This window comes from Ambystoma mexicanum, chromosome 1p, assembly GCF_040938575.1.
Source record: "Ambystoma mexicanum isolate Mex_15411 chromosome 1p, UKY_AmexF1_1, whole genome shotgun sequence".
Classification (NCBI taxonomy): Eukaryota; Metazoa; Chordata; class Amphibia; order Caudata; family Ambystomatidae; genus Ambystoma; species Ambystoma mexicanum.
Genome location: NC_090921.1, coordinates 955,616,199 through 955,630,213, shown reverse-complemented (window position 1 = coordinate 955,630,213; position 14,015 = coordinate 955,616,199). Strand labels below are relative to the sequence as shown.

General features: G+C 47.9%; 1 protein-coding gene and 1 long non-coding RNA gene across 5 annotated transcripts in view; one reads left to right on the top strand and one right to left on the bottom strand.

Annotated features, from left to right (window-relative positions):
• RSPRY1 (ring finger and SPRY domain containing 1) overlaps positions 1 to 12,960 on the bottom strand; it is a 1,045,708-nt gene extending 1,032,748 nt beyond the window's left edge. Inside the window, exon 1 of the mRNA XM_069653445.1 lies at positions 12,827 to 12,960. The gene's annotated coding sequence lies outside the window, so the exon portion shown is untranslated. The remainder of the gene's footprint in view (positions 1 to 12,826) is intronic.
• Positions 12,961 to 13,017: 57 nt separating this feature from the next.
• Positions 13,018 to 14,015, top strand: part of LOC138582282 (uncharacterized) — a 43,466-nt gene continuing 42,468 nt past the window's right edge. For 2 of the 4 annotated variants that reach the window (XR_011305001.1, XR_011304998.1), the window contains exon 1: positions 13,029 to 13,084. This is a non-coding gene — a long non-coding RNA (uncharacterized lncRNA). Of the gene's footprint in view, positions 13,085 to 14,015 lie in introns of all 4 variants that reach the window. The other 2 variants (XR_011305002.1, XR_011305000.1) reach the window with 2 other exon arrangements.

The following is a 14,015-nucleotide window of genomic DNA, read 5'->3' as shown; positions in this document are numbered from 1 at the left end:
AAATCTGGCAAAAGGGACGCTGGCCACCGGCACGTCAGGGAAATTAGAACAACACAACTGGAACTATTATAATCTCATCACGATATTGCTGAGGGTTTTGCTGACTGTTATGCTGAACTATACAATGCCCCAAGTGAACCTATCAGCACTACCGTGCTCGAAGATACCACACTCCCCTGTCTGGACCCAACACAAAGAACATTCCTGGACAACGATGTTACAGAGGAAGAAATCATGACAGCAATATGGCAATTGCAGTCAGGGAAAACACCAGGACCCAATGGGTTCCCGATTGACTTAAGGAAGAAACTGGAAGGGAGTGAGATGGCCCCACACCTGCTCAATATGTTCCAGCATTATAAGGAGCAAGGGACCCTCCCAGTTCACAGAACTTGCGCATCTCTTATTACAAGCAACACAGCCAGATTTGTCGGGAGTGCTACAATTTAAAAATATCCCTCTATTGTTGTGACACGTGGTGTAGCAGGAGTCAGCTAGCGCACACGCCCTCTAGCCCCCGCGACGCTGTGCCTGGATCGCTCTGCAGTATCAGATTTCTTTTGGGTGGATAGACAAGACTCGCTGGATCTGTGCATACCAGAGGAATGACGGCAAAACAATTTGTGGTGAGGAGAGATGACTGGGAGTGTTATTGCAGTTTAAATCATGCCGGTGGCGATTGTGGCTTGGGCGCAACCTCTATTATTTTCACTGTTGCAGAAGTGCACACTAAAGCGGATGTCAACAGGAGGGCTCTTTATTGCATAGGTGCCGCATAAAACCGGCCAGAGACGTTTTCGCAGTGGGGAAAACGCAGGTGCGTGTAGCAACTTCGGACCTTGATAACCTTGGCCCCTTCTGCTTTTTTGAGCATATGGGTGCTCAGTGACGGAGACTTACAATTTTTCACTGCGGAAGAAAGGTTCCATTTCAACGGATCAGTGTTAGCATCGCCCCATTCCGTATTAGCCGTTTACCTGCTGTACGACGCATAAGCCCAAGTGGTAAAAACCAGGGCTCACCAGTCGCTGAATAATCCATTGCAGAAACACTAGGCAAAAGAAGCTGCAAAGCCCTCAACCCAAGACACTTCAGGAGCCAATCCAATATCAGAATCACACAATGTGGACTTAGACATGGCGGTGTCAAAGGAAGACTTTGCGAAAAGCTTTCAAGAATTTCAAGACAAATTCTCTGAATTCTTTCAACTTCAATTTTCCGCACTCACTTCGGAAGTTAGGCCCTCATTGGTTGACTTTGGTAAAGAAATATCCTCCTTGGGAGAACTGGTTGATTCAAATGAACGGGCCATACAGGAGCTCATGCAAGACTGCAAGCAATCAGTCATTGCCTTGGAAGACCTAGCCAGGGTGGCCCACAATCTCGAAATTCAATGCGAGGACCTAGAAAACAGATCCAGGCACTGTAATATTCTAATTAAAAAATCTTCTGGAGAAGGTATCAGATACAGAATTAAAAGAACAGTTTCGCACATTTTTGCAGCTCTAATCTCAGAAGAGGAGGCCAGTAAAATCCCCCTAGACTGGGTTCAGAGGACGGGACAGAGAAGATCTGAACCCGGGGGCCCGCCCTCGGAATGTGCTAGCTGTCTGTGCACTTTACCTACAAAATGAACAAATCGTCTAAGACGCAAGGAACACAACACCAGTAACATATAATGGGTTCGAAATTCAGCTGTATCAAGACCTCTCGCAAACTACCCTAAAAACAACACAAGTTGTGGTAAAGACCTTACAGTCACGCGGGATCAAGAATTTCAATTTGGGCTTTCTTTTTCTATGGCCGGCCGACAGCATAGAATAACTTCCCAAGAATATGTAATTGCTTTACTGCAGATTGAAGATGTAACAGCGGGCCCATCGGAGGGTACGAGTTATCAGTCAATCAAGCAACCAAAACCCTGGGAATGGTCTTCATGTGATCTACAGGGGCATGCAGAAAGACGAATGGAAAAGTGGCCTAAGAAGACCAAACCACAAGACACTACATAGAGCAAATGCAGCAGGGAAGCACTAGCACAACGTTGGGGAAAAAAGGGCTTATCCTAACATAGCAGAGGCAGAGCTCGACATCTTGGACCTTATCTGTTCAGGTAACAGATGGGGGTTTTAGGAGACCCTGCACTGGGGAAAATAATGACTCGCATCTGGGGTTTGTACCCTAGGTTACATTAGGTACTGTGGCTCATGCCAGAGGACTTTCAAAGGGCTGGGAGGGGGTAAAATGGCTTTTATTTGGGGGAAGTTAAATGGTGGGCTGGGGACAGAACCACAGTGCAAGGATGTTTGTTAAGCGTATAATAAATATATACACATATACACACACACACACACAAGATATTGGCATATTGCTGTGTTTAAGGTTGGTTTCCACCAGACCCATTCAAGTGCCTTAGGTTGAATATTAGGGGCCTAAATACTCGTACGAAACAGAGAAAATTGGAGAGCTTTCTGGCACGCTACCAACCGACTTGGGGGCGCTTCAGGATACTCACATTCGCAGGTTAGACAGACATCAACTCTGATTATGACATTATCCAACAATTTTACAGGCAAATGCGGAGAGAAAGGTGGCGGAGGTTCTCACAGCATTCAGGGCCGGGACTCTTTATTAAAGTACTCCGCACTAAGGCTCACAAAGAAGGCTGATAGGTCTTCACAATTGTAGAATCGTGTTCCCCGACGTGGACGGTTTTGTCCATAAATGTCCCGAACGTGGGCCAATAGGGCTTTCTAAAAAAACAACTCTTGTAGACTTAGTAGCTTTCAAGGATGGCGAAATAATCCTGCTGGGAGATTTAATGTGGCTTGGGATCCTATTCCAGATCGGCGCACAGTCACACGTTCTGCCAAAATCCCTAACACCCTGAAACCGAAATTCGCTACCATGTCCCTGGTAGATGTCTGGCCAGCGCTCAGAGGTTCAGAAAAAGGATACACCTTATTCACATTTCCATCGCTCATTCTCGCGGATAGTTTATGTCTGGGCCTCAATTCCACTTTTAGGATGCATCACCCAAATAGTATGCCTACTATAGCGCTGTCAGACCATGCTCCGGTCTCCTCTGAGCTGGATAACCCACAAGGGAAGCTAAGCTTATGCGCCTGGAGATTCCTGCTTGAGTTACTTGGGGATCAAGTGGTTAGAGAAAGGATCGAAGGGAGGTTTTTTTTAACCTTAATCCAGTTGGAGAGATAGGGGTGAACGTTATGTGGGATGTTTTCAAAGCTACTTTATGGGGGGTGTGGATAGCTGAAGGGGCCAATAGATTTGTTTTTTAAAAAGGGCCTTCGAAACAGAGTTAGAGGAAGATCTATGATCCGCAAGGAAGAAAATGGAAACTAATGCAGGGCCAGCTGCACAAAAAGCATTTAGAAGGGCGGCAGGCAGGCAAAATCTATTCCAGACTAAAAAAGTGGAAAAATCCCCGTTACATTTTAAACAAATATTACATACAAGCCAATTAGAAAGGTTGTCTTTTAGCTAGACAACTCGGCCAGAAAATGACACCTCAGATTATACAATCGATTCGACTCCCCTCAGGTGAGAAGGTTACCAAGACCCCCCATATATCATTGCACAATTTCACACATTTTATTTGCACTTGTATCAGTCAGACTTTCCGGATCCATTATCCCAAAAAGCAAACTTAGGTACAGTTACTCTTCCCGAGTTAACGCTTGCAGATAAGGAGCTGCTCGAAGATGATATCACTCAGGAAGAGGTCTTCAAGGTCATACGTAATTTTCCGTTAAACAAATCTCCAGGTCCAGATGGGTATCCAGCTCAGTTGTATAAAACTTTCCTCAATATATTGGTGCCTAAACTAACCCATCTATACAACTCTTATTCAGGTTGTATTTCCCCTCCATGGAGGAAGCAAACATTTTCTTATTTCCCAAATCCGGCAAATATCTGTGTAATTGCGGATCATACTGCCCAATAGCTTTACTCAATCTGGATGCAAAACATCTACACTAAAATTGGCCAATAGGATGGAAGACCTTCTCCCTTCATTAAGACACCCGGACCAATCTGGTTTTATGAAATATCGTCACACCCACGACAATATCAGGAGACCGTGTCATATTTTGGAGAAAGTGGAAAAGAAATCCATACCAGCGGTTCTTCTATCATTAGATGCTGAGAAAGCTTTTGACCGGGTCGAGTGGTCGTTTCTTTTTCAGACCTTGGAATAGATGGGATTTGGTCAAACATGTATACATATGATACAAGCAAGTGATATTCATCCCAGTGCCAGACTATTTATTAAATGCAATTATCTTCCCCTATAGTTCAACACCGTGGGACCAAACAAGGGTGCCTACTTTCTCCGCTTCTATACCATTTACATTTGGAACCACTTCTTGCCAAGATTAGACTAGACAGGCGGACACTATTCATGGACTAGACTCGGGAGGATAGCTCAGGAGTAACATGCTGGCCTTGGAAGCAAGACGACACGGAGCACCACAGGTTCCATCCCCGGGTCCGCGTTTAAAACCTCTGGGTATTAAGCGCTTTATAAATAACTTTTATAATTATCATATCATAGACGTTGGTGGTGTCTCACATACAATAATGGCTTACGCCGATGATACTGCTTCTAGTCTCAAACCCTTTCCTATCCCTGCACGCTACATGAATTGGCAACGTTTGGGTCTGTAGCAGTGTTAAAGATTACCAAATCAGAAATTCTAAATCTATCCCTCCCCGGACGGGAAATACAACGTCTATGCTCACAAACGCTCTTTGGGTGGGCACAGGCAGGGATGAAACTACTTGGCATAACCATAAATCCCACATTAGAAGGGTCATACTGGGCCAACTATCCCTTGTTGCTAAAAGAAGTTCAGGATCAATTGACAAAACGGGGACTGCTCGCAGTGTCTTGGTTGGACAGGATCAATTCTGTGAAAATGGTTACTCTACTTTGAGTCCTATACACGTTTCAAGCATTACCAATTAGAGTCCCCCTCCTTCTTTCATAAACTGAATGGGGCGATTAATTCATTTATTTGGAATAATAAACCCCACGGCTAGCCTTGAGTACGTTGAGTATCCCGACAGCAATGGGGGGAGGGGGAGTCTAGGGCTGCCAAACATCCTGAAACACTACCATACCACGCAAATCCGAGTGATGAAAGATTGGTGTGCAGAAAACTCAGTGAAAAAAATGGGTCCAGATGGAGAGGGCATTAGGTGGGTCAGAGCACAGAGACATGTTGTAGCTGCCAAAACATGATCGGCCCCCTAATATTCATAGAAGTGTAAATATGAGAGTGGTCGAGGAAGTGTGGCACACAGCGGTTAAAAAGATATCACCTCACAACCTTTCCTTCGCCTCTTAAACCTTTATTGTACAACCCACAGTTCACACCAGGCCTCGGACCCCACGCATTTGTAGATTGGAAGCGGGCCGGTTGCACTAGATTACGGGACATGCCTCAAGGAAAAGAACCCAAATCTTTTATACTATGTTAGTTAGAAATGAGGCTCCACGAATCTGCCCCATTCTAGTACTTTCAGGTCAGACGTTGGATATTAACTCCCCCATATAAGAAAGCAGCAGCTAGAGATCCAACTCCTTTAGAAAAATGTGTAACCACCAATCTAGGTGACACAGCCTTCATCTTCAATTTATATAAAATTATCCCCGATGCCATCCCCACAATTCCGTTGAAATACATATGATGCTGGCATGTCCCTAGGAGAGTAATTATTGGAAGCTGAGTGGGAGGCACTGTGGAAGGCTATTCCCAAATACACATGGTCTATCCACGTTAGGTAATTTTGGTATAAGGTATTAACGCAATGGCACTATACACTAGCTCGCTTACATATAATGAAGCCCTCAATTTCAAATAGGTGTTGGCGGGAATGGAATGCAGTGCGATTGGGTGCATATTTGGTGGGGCTGTCCGGTGCTCAGAAATTATTGGGATGAAGTAAATAATCACATGTCGCAAATGTCTGCTCTGCAAGGACCTCAGACTCTTAGATCACGTACAATGGTTTTTAATCGAAGAAGATTCAAGACATAGCACCAAACATAAATGCAAAGCCTTTGTCATCTTGCAGTTAGCTGCACTTTTGGTGATTGCTCAAAGCTGGAGATAAAAAACATTCACCACATATCATTGAATGGTTTGTTAGGGTCTGGAACTTTGTGGCACTCCAAGGATTATTTACTCTAAACAGGGAGAACAAACGAAATGTACCAAGGACTGGGACATGGTGTTGGACTTTCTTGCCCTCAGAAACTTCGAATTGTGGGTATTGCAAGTACTGTTATTTGTATCATGCACTGCGGGGAAAGTGGGGTAAGGACGAAAGAGGGGGTACCTGTTTGTTAACTAAAATGCCAATTAAAAAAAGTGACCTCTCCATACATTTTATATTTCCTTGCACCTGTACCAAAAAGGCACAGGCCCTCCCCCCCTCACCTCCTCCCACCCACACCAGGGGGATACTGTGACTGGAATCGTTATCCCCAGAGTACGTACTGTGCATGCCATCATTGTTGCAGAGCTGGTATTGTGGCTGTAGTTGCAAGTCCCAGGGAAGGTATTCCGTCATATTTAACGGATTAGCAGGTACGGCATCAAACGTCATTAGTTACAGGGGAGATACTTGTCAGCCTACCCACATGGTTGTGTGGGGCCGGCTGCCGTTGCGGTCTTAACACACGATGTCCAGGACGTGACGTCAGGGGAAGGGGAGGGACGGGGATGGGTTGCGGCCGTATGCTGCCAATGTTAAATAAAGAAAGGTTGTGTCACTCCTCTGGCTCCCGCGTATCATTGCAACGCGGCCTGCGCCCTGCGATAGACCTCACCAGGAGGTTCTACAATGGCGACGAGCAGGTGAACGACCCACCAGTGCTGTGTCGAGGTCTGCAGCCGAGCAGTGCAGCGCGTTGGCGTGCCTCGGACACATCAGCAACTGGAAGCCGCACGTTACCTGTGACCCGCGAGGCAACGCGGAAGGGCACACGCCGGCCGAAGCTGGTAAGGAGGGGCTTGGGAGACGGACACAAGCTCCCCAAGTTTACAGGCCAGCACTCGCTCCACTGCGCAGTGTGCACGCGGCCGGCTAACGCTGGAAGGGAGGGGCTTGGGAGATACGCACCCGCTCCTCAGGACTACGAGCCAGCACCCACCTCACGTGGCGGTTCACTGCGGCTCGGTGGCCCGGATCAGCTGGGCGGACGGCAGGCCGAACAGGCCCTACGTGCAACGCTCCAAGGGAAGACATTCAACGGGCAGGCACCGCCCCCAGCAAGCTCCCCTAGGCACGTACACCACGTGAAAACAGCGCCACCAAGGACAAACCAAGTGCACAAAGATTGCACAACACGGAAAACCAGCTCCAAGACCCTAAACTGGAAACAAGCACACCACTCAAAGTCAAAAGCCTAACACGACACACAGGATGTCAGACTCAGCAAGCACAACAGCCTCGTCAGCTGGAGGTGCAGGCACAACAGCAGCCTCTTCAGGAGGGGCAGATGTCAATCAAGGCAACAACCCGCCCGCACATACGGAAGGGGGAGCATCACAAGTGATGCACATGCCAAACCCTTTCGAAATACAGGACACTTCAAACCTAGGACCCCGCTGGGCCATATGGCTCAGAGACTTCAAGTTCTATGCAGGAGCCATAGGCCTAACGGAGGACGCACGACTGAAGAAAACGCTATTTATGGCAGTTGGACCCGCAGTAAGGGACATTGTGGGAGAATTGCTCAATGTAGACACCGTCACATATGGCGAACTCCATGCCAAATTGTCAGACTACTTTGCACCACACACAAATGTCGACTATGAACGTCATATTTTTCATACAACCAAACAAGAAAGGGGAGAGTCCATAGACAATTTCGTCATGCGCCTTTGCATGAAGCTGAAACAATGCGAATTCCACAAATACTCTAATGAAGAAGCACTCAGATCGCAGGTGATCGCGGGATGCCTATCACAACCATTTCGCAAACAACTCCTACAAAAACAGAGATCACTCGAAGAAATTCTTGCACTAGCCCGCATGGAGGGCGCAGTCGACTCACAACTGGACAACCTGGGAAAAGTCTCCATACAACAACAAGGAGGACACACGGAAACGGTTAACAAGCTCCACGCCAACCCCGCTCAAGGAGGAAAGCGTCCAGAAGCCACCTGCTGCAAGTGTGGATACGAATATCCCCATTCGGGGATTGCCCAGCCTTAGGGCAGCAATGTGCTGCATGCCAGAGGCATGGATCACTACAGGGCCATGTGCAAGAACGCACCAGTACACGCACAGGGCAGACCTCGAACGCAAGAGAGGCGCAGATACATTCGACAAAGCCCGCCCAGGTCCAGAGGTGAGACCGACCTGAAACTCAAGAGAAGAGAAGATAGCAATCGGAAAAGCCACTATACTCGAGATGACAGACGCTCGTCTGAGGACACGAGACGCTCCCACAGAAGACGTTTCGTACGATACATAGAGACACGGTCCCCCACCAGCAGCGACACCCTGTCCTCGGAGGAAGACCAAAGGAAGAAGGGATATGTATGGGCCATCAACGACAACACAGCGGCTACGCAACACTGACCCATACTCACGCTACATGTCATTAACACCCCTGTGAAATTCCTAATAGATACCGGAGCCACAGTCAATATCATCAATGAACAGGCATATGAATCGCTGGCACCACCGCCCAAAATCAAGAAAGCCGAAGTAGACATTTACCTGTATGGATCCACGACCCCTCTACCGTGCAAAGGCACGATCAAGGCCTGGTGCACCCATAAGGAACACACCGCACGAATCCCGCTACACAGCCTCAAAACTGAAGCAAACAGCGGCTGTATCCTAAGGTTCAGAACAGCAGTGGAAATGGGCCTGGTACACATCCTCTATCAGCTGATGGCTCAAATATTTTGCCAAACCCGAAGCGATTGAGCAAACATTCCCAAAACTATTCACCGGCCTAGGAAAGCTAAAGCACAGAAAAGTACACCTGCACATAAACCCACTCGTCAAACCGGTAGCCCAACACTACCGAGGAATCCCGTTTAACAATCAAAGGCAAGTGGAAGAAGAACTCGACAAGCTAATCAAAATGGACGTCATCGAACCCGTGTCGGGGCCCACCCCCTGGGTGTCACCCATCGTCCCTGTCCCCAAGAAGTCACCAGATGGGTCCATCCGTCTGTGCATCGACATGCGCAGAGCGAACATCGCCATTGAAAGAGAGAGACACCAGACACCCAGGATCACAGACATGATCAATCTCCTCCACGGATCAAGAGTCTTCTCGAAACTAGACTTGACAAAAGGCTATCACCAGATCGAAATTGAATCTGAATCTCGATACATCACCACATTCGTGACTCACCTTGGCCTGTTTCAATACAAAAGACTCAGCTTTGGCATTTCGTCTGCCGTTGAAATTTTCCAGGAAGAGATTCACAAGGTAATTCGACACGTCCCAAACTGCCTGAACTATTCAGATGATGTCCTGGTATACGGCAAAACACAGGAAGAACACAACAGGGCGCTTCACAGAGTGTGTCAGGCAATGGAAGAAGCAGGCCTAACACTAAACAAAGCAAAGTGTGAATTTTCAAAGGGATCTCTAAGATTATTCGATCACATCTTCTCGGAGAAGGGCATGAGGCCGGATCTGGAAAAAGTGGAAGCTCTGAATTCTGCCACCCCCACCCCCCCCCCGTAAACACGACGGATCTGCACTCGTTCTTGGGCTACTGCTCCAGATACTTGAAGGACTATACCACCGTGAGCAACCCGCTCCGACTGCTCACGTGCAAAGACACACCGTTCATCTGGTCGAAGGAGTGCCAAGAGGCATTTGAAGCTTTCCGGAGTGCCATATTGCAGGCATAGGACATGGCATACTTCGACGCTAGCCGAGACACTGAAATAATCATAGACGCCAGCCCAGTAGGCCTCGGTGCGATACTTACGCAAAAGGATCCAGAGGAACCATGCAACGTCCACATAGTGGCTTTTGCCAGCAGGAGTCTGACGATCACAGAACAGGCATACTCGCAAGCGGAAAAGGAGAGTCTGGCAGTAGTATGGGCTTGTGAGTATTTTCACTTATTCCTGTTTGGTAAAAAATTCACGATAGTCACAGATCACCAAGCTCTACTGACCATCTACGGCAATCCCAAAGCCACAATGCAGCCGAGAATTGCCAGATGGGGTCTGAGGCTGCACGACTACCAATTCACAGTAAAACACCGGCCAGGGAAAGAGGAGAATCCTGCCAACTATCTTTCCCGTCATCCTACAACATCAACCGCATCCCAAACCTCCATCGCTGTTGCATACATTAACTACGTCATACACCACCTGCAACCGCTGCCAGTCGGTTGGGCAGAAATAACAGCGCAGTCGGAATCAGACCCGGCACTACGAATTGTAAGGCACTGTCTGCAGACAAATAAGAAGGCCTTCATGAGGCAGCACGCAAAAGCAGAAACGGACGTAATCAGGGAGGACGTCAAGTGGCTTGATCAAGTCCGAGACGAGCCAATGGTGGTGGAAGACAAGGTATTGCTGAAAGGCTGCAAAATCGTTGTGCCAAGGAGACTCTGGGAGAGGACGGTACACTTTGCCCACGAAGGACACCGAGGAGTAGCGGCCACGAAACGACTCCTCCGACAAAAGGTGTGGTTCCCACAGCTTGACTGCCTGGTAGAAACCATTGTGGGGGGCTGCCACATTTGCGCACAGGTAGCTCCACCTCAGCACCCAAATCCGCTACAAATGTCACCACTTCCGAACAAAGTGTGGGAGGAGCTCGCAGTAGACTTATTCGGACCACTGAGTGACGGCACACACGTAGTGGTACTCATGGACGAACACTCACGATACCCCAATGCACAGATCGTGGAAAGCAGCGCAACCTCAAGCGTCATCCCTGCACTCGACCGAATGCTGTCGTTGGCATAGGGGATCCCCAAGGTTATAAAATCGGACAACGGTCCCACGTTCATAAGTCGCGAGTTCCAAAAATGTGCAAGATACATGGGATTCCAACATCAACGGATAACCCCTCGATGGCCACAGGCAAACGGCATGGTCGAAAGATTCATGGCCAATGTCAAGAGAACCCTACAAATCGCTCACATTCAAAACAAACCATTTGAGCAGGCCCTCAATCAGTTGCTCAGAGAGTACAGACATACACCCCACAGCACGACCGGGATATGACCAGCAGATCTGCTATTCCAGAGATCAGTCACCACGAGACTACCAGAGGACCCTAGACCGAAGGAACCAACCAGTCTAGAACAAGAGGCAAGAGTCAATGATGAAAAGAACAAGGCTCAAATGAAGGAAGTAATGGACAGGAAGAGACGGGCTCGCGAGAACCCCATGCAGCCTGGCGATGAAGTATGGCTCAGACAACCAAAGAACAGAAAAGAGGAAGCCACTTTCGCACCCACCCCTCTCATCGTGACACACAAGAAAGGGACGATGGTCACGGCACAGAGAAGTGACTGCACGTCGGTAACCCGAAACAGCTCACAGTTCAAACAGGTAATACCAAACCAGGGTGATCAGTGGGAGTGGTACAGAGACAGTGAAGAGGTCTGTATGCGCGAGGAACCGTACCACGGAGACGGTGAGGAGTCGGAAGCTGAAAGCCACTATGCAACACCCGTGATGGACAGGGTGACCCCGAGCAAGCTGAGACGTCCCCAGAGGAGCCGCATGAAATCGCTTCGCCTCATAGAAGAAATAGGGTAAGAGGACAGGCAACGAGCTTCTCATGTTAAAAAGGGGGGAGATGTCAGCCTACCCACATCGTTGTGTGGGGCCGGCCGCCGTTGCGGTCTTAACACACAACGTCCAGGACGTGACGTCAGGGGAAGGGGAGGGACAGGGATGGGTTGCAGCAGTTGCCGCCAATGTTAAATAAAGAACGGTTGTGTCATACCCCTGGCTCCCGCGTATCATTGCAACGCGGCCTGCGATAGACCTTACCAGGAGGTTCTACAATACTGTGTCTGGAATTGGTATCCCAGATCCGGTACGGTGTCTCTAACTATTTGCCCCAAGACAGGTATTGTCAGATGTAGCTGGTGAGCAGGTAAGTACTGTATCGGAAGTCATTTGTTATAGAGCAGGTATTGTGTCTGCACTCATTCGCTCCAGCCAGAGGATGTGATGGGCCTTTACCATTAGCCTAGCGAAGATAGTGTCTGCTGCTATACATCAGGGTGTTGTTTCTGTGTCTGCAGCCATTAGACCTAGAACAGACACTGTGCCTGCAGTTATTAACCACAGAGGGGTCCTTGGACCGAGATAAGTATAGAACCTGCAGCCATTAGCCCTGGGGAATCATTACACTGGAAATGGAGACAGTGACACGCCTGCAATCATTAGCCTGCGCAGGTATATCTCTCTCTCACACTCACACACACACACACACAGGTCTGTGCACAGCAGTTACTGCGTCTGCGAGCATTCCAGAGCCTGAACTGTACCGTAAATGCACTTCGGAGCAACTACTGTGGCTACGAAACCAACAAGCAGCACTGTGTAATTTCAAAACCAATGTTTAGAAAATCACCTACTTACAATCTTTAATATCAACATGTGATGAAAACAACGAGTTACAGCTTCAGCTGCAGCCTCTAACTTCAACGGCAATTTCCAGAGGTTGCAAAGCGACTCCTCTTACCAATATAACAACAAATGGGTGGGAATGTGCTGAGTTAATCGACGCTAAAAGAAATGTATATACAGTTCATTACAAGAGGCGGATCGCAACACTCACCTGATGCTGCCTGGAAATTGGAAAGGAGTGTTTCTTAAAGGGAGGCCTTATGTTTCTTTCATTATCAATCGAAACACACGTTTAAAGTCCCTATGAGACCTGATAGCATTGTATTCGTTTAAAAGTTTGCCGACTTTTTCTGAAATGCCTTTACGGGCAATGCCTTTAAGTCGTCGTGACGTATGAACGTCTTTTACGTAGGACGTCTACGTGCTTAAGGAAGAGAATCATGGAAGACTCCAGGCCGTGCAGGAGCAGGTATTTGTTTATTTATTGTGTATTTATAAGGCGCTTATAGATATCGGAAGTATTTCGAAGCGCAAGGTGGGTTAGTTTTTTCTATTTTGATTTTGGTTGCAACAATAGCATGTATTTGTGTGTCTTCTTGGCTGGTAAGTATCCGCACCGCCCCAAACAGAAGTGATTTATCGCCGTGCAGCGCACGCTGAGAGAATTTCATGGCATATATTTTTTGCAAATTCGACGGCCAGCAAGTCGGATTTATTGTTTGCCTAAGCGTACTTACGTGTTGTCCACCTCCAAATCATACCTGCCTACATTTGAAAATCAAAAACCCTGAGCTTTATGACCCGCCCACAGTCACAAAAGACTCCGCCCATTTTCACACGGCTCCGCCCACTCCCCGCCCACCTGTCAAAAAGGTAAATTCGGCTGTTGTAGCCATCATTAGAAACACGTTTGCACTTTGCAGTGGAATGCAATAAATGTGACTGTCCAAGGACGTGCATAACCACCCAAATTGCATAGGACGAATGGCATTCGCCTTCCATAAAAGCAATACACACAAAACCGAGAGACGTTCATGTTAAAGGATACTTGTACCGTGCACTATCACCACCGGAGTGGTCTCCTGGCGCTCTGGTGGCACTGAAAAGAGAAGGGCCGTGAGTTAGTGGGAATGAGTGGGAAAAGTGCAAGAGAGCAGTGATGTGCCATTGGCAGCTGCAGTCCGGTTTACACCATTCGCTGGGCTTGGGGTGCTTTCCGGTTGGTAGCCGTTGTGTGCTGTTGTGCTGGTCTGTGTGGTTTGTTTTGTTGTTGTGGTGTAGTGAAGTTGGTGCGTTTTGTTGTCCTATAGGGTTGTGGTTGTGTTTGGTTAGTTTGAGAGGTGTATGCAGAGGGTTGAAAAAGTTAGTGGGTTGGTTATTGGCATCGCTGTCTAGAAGTG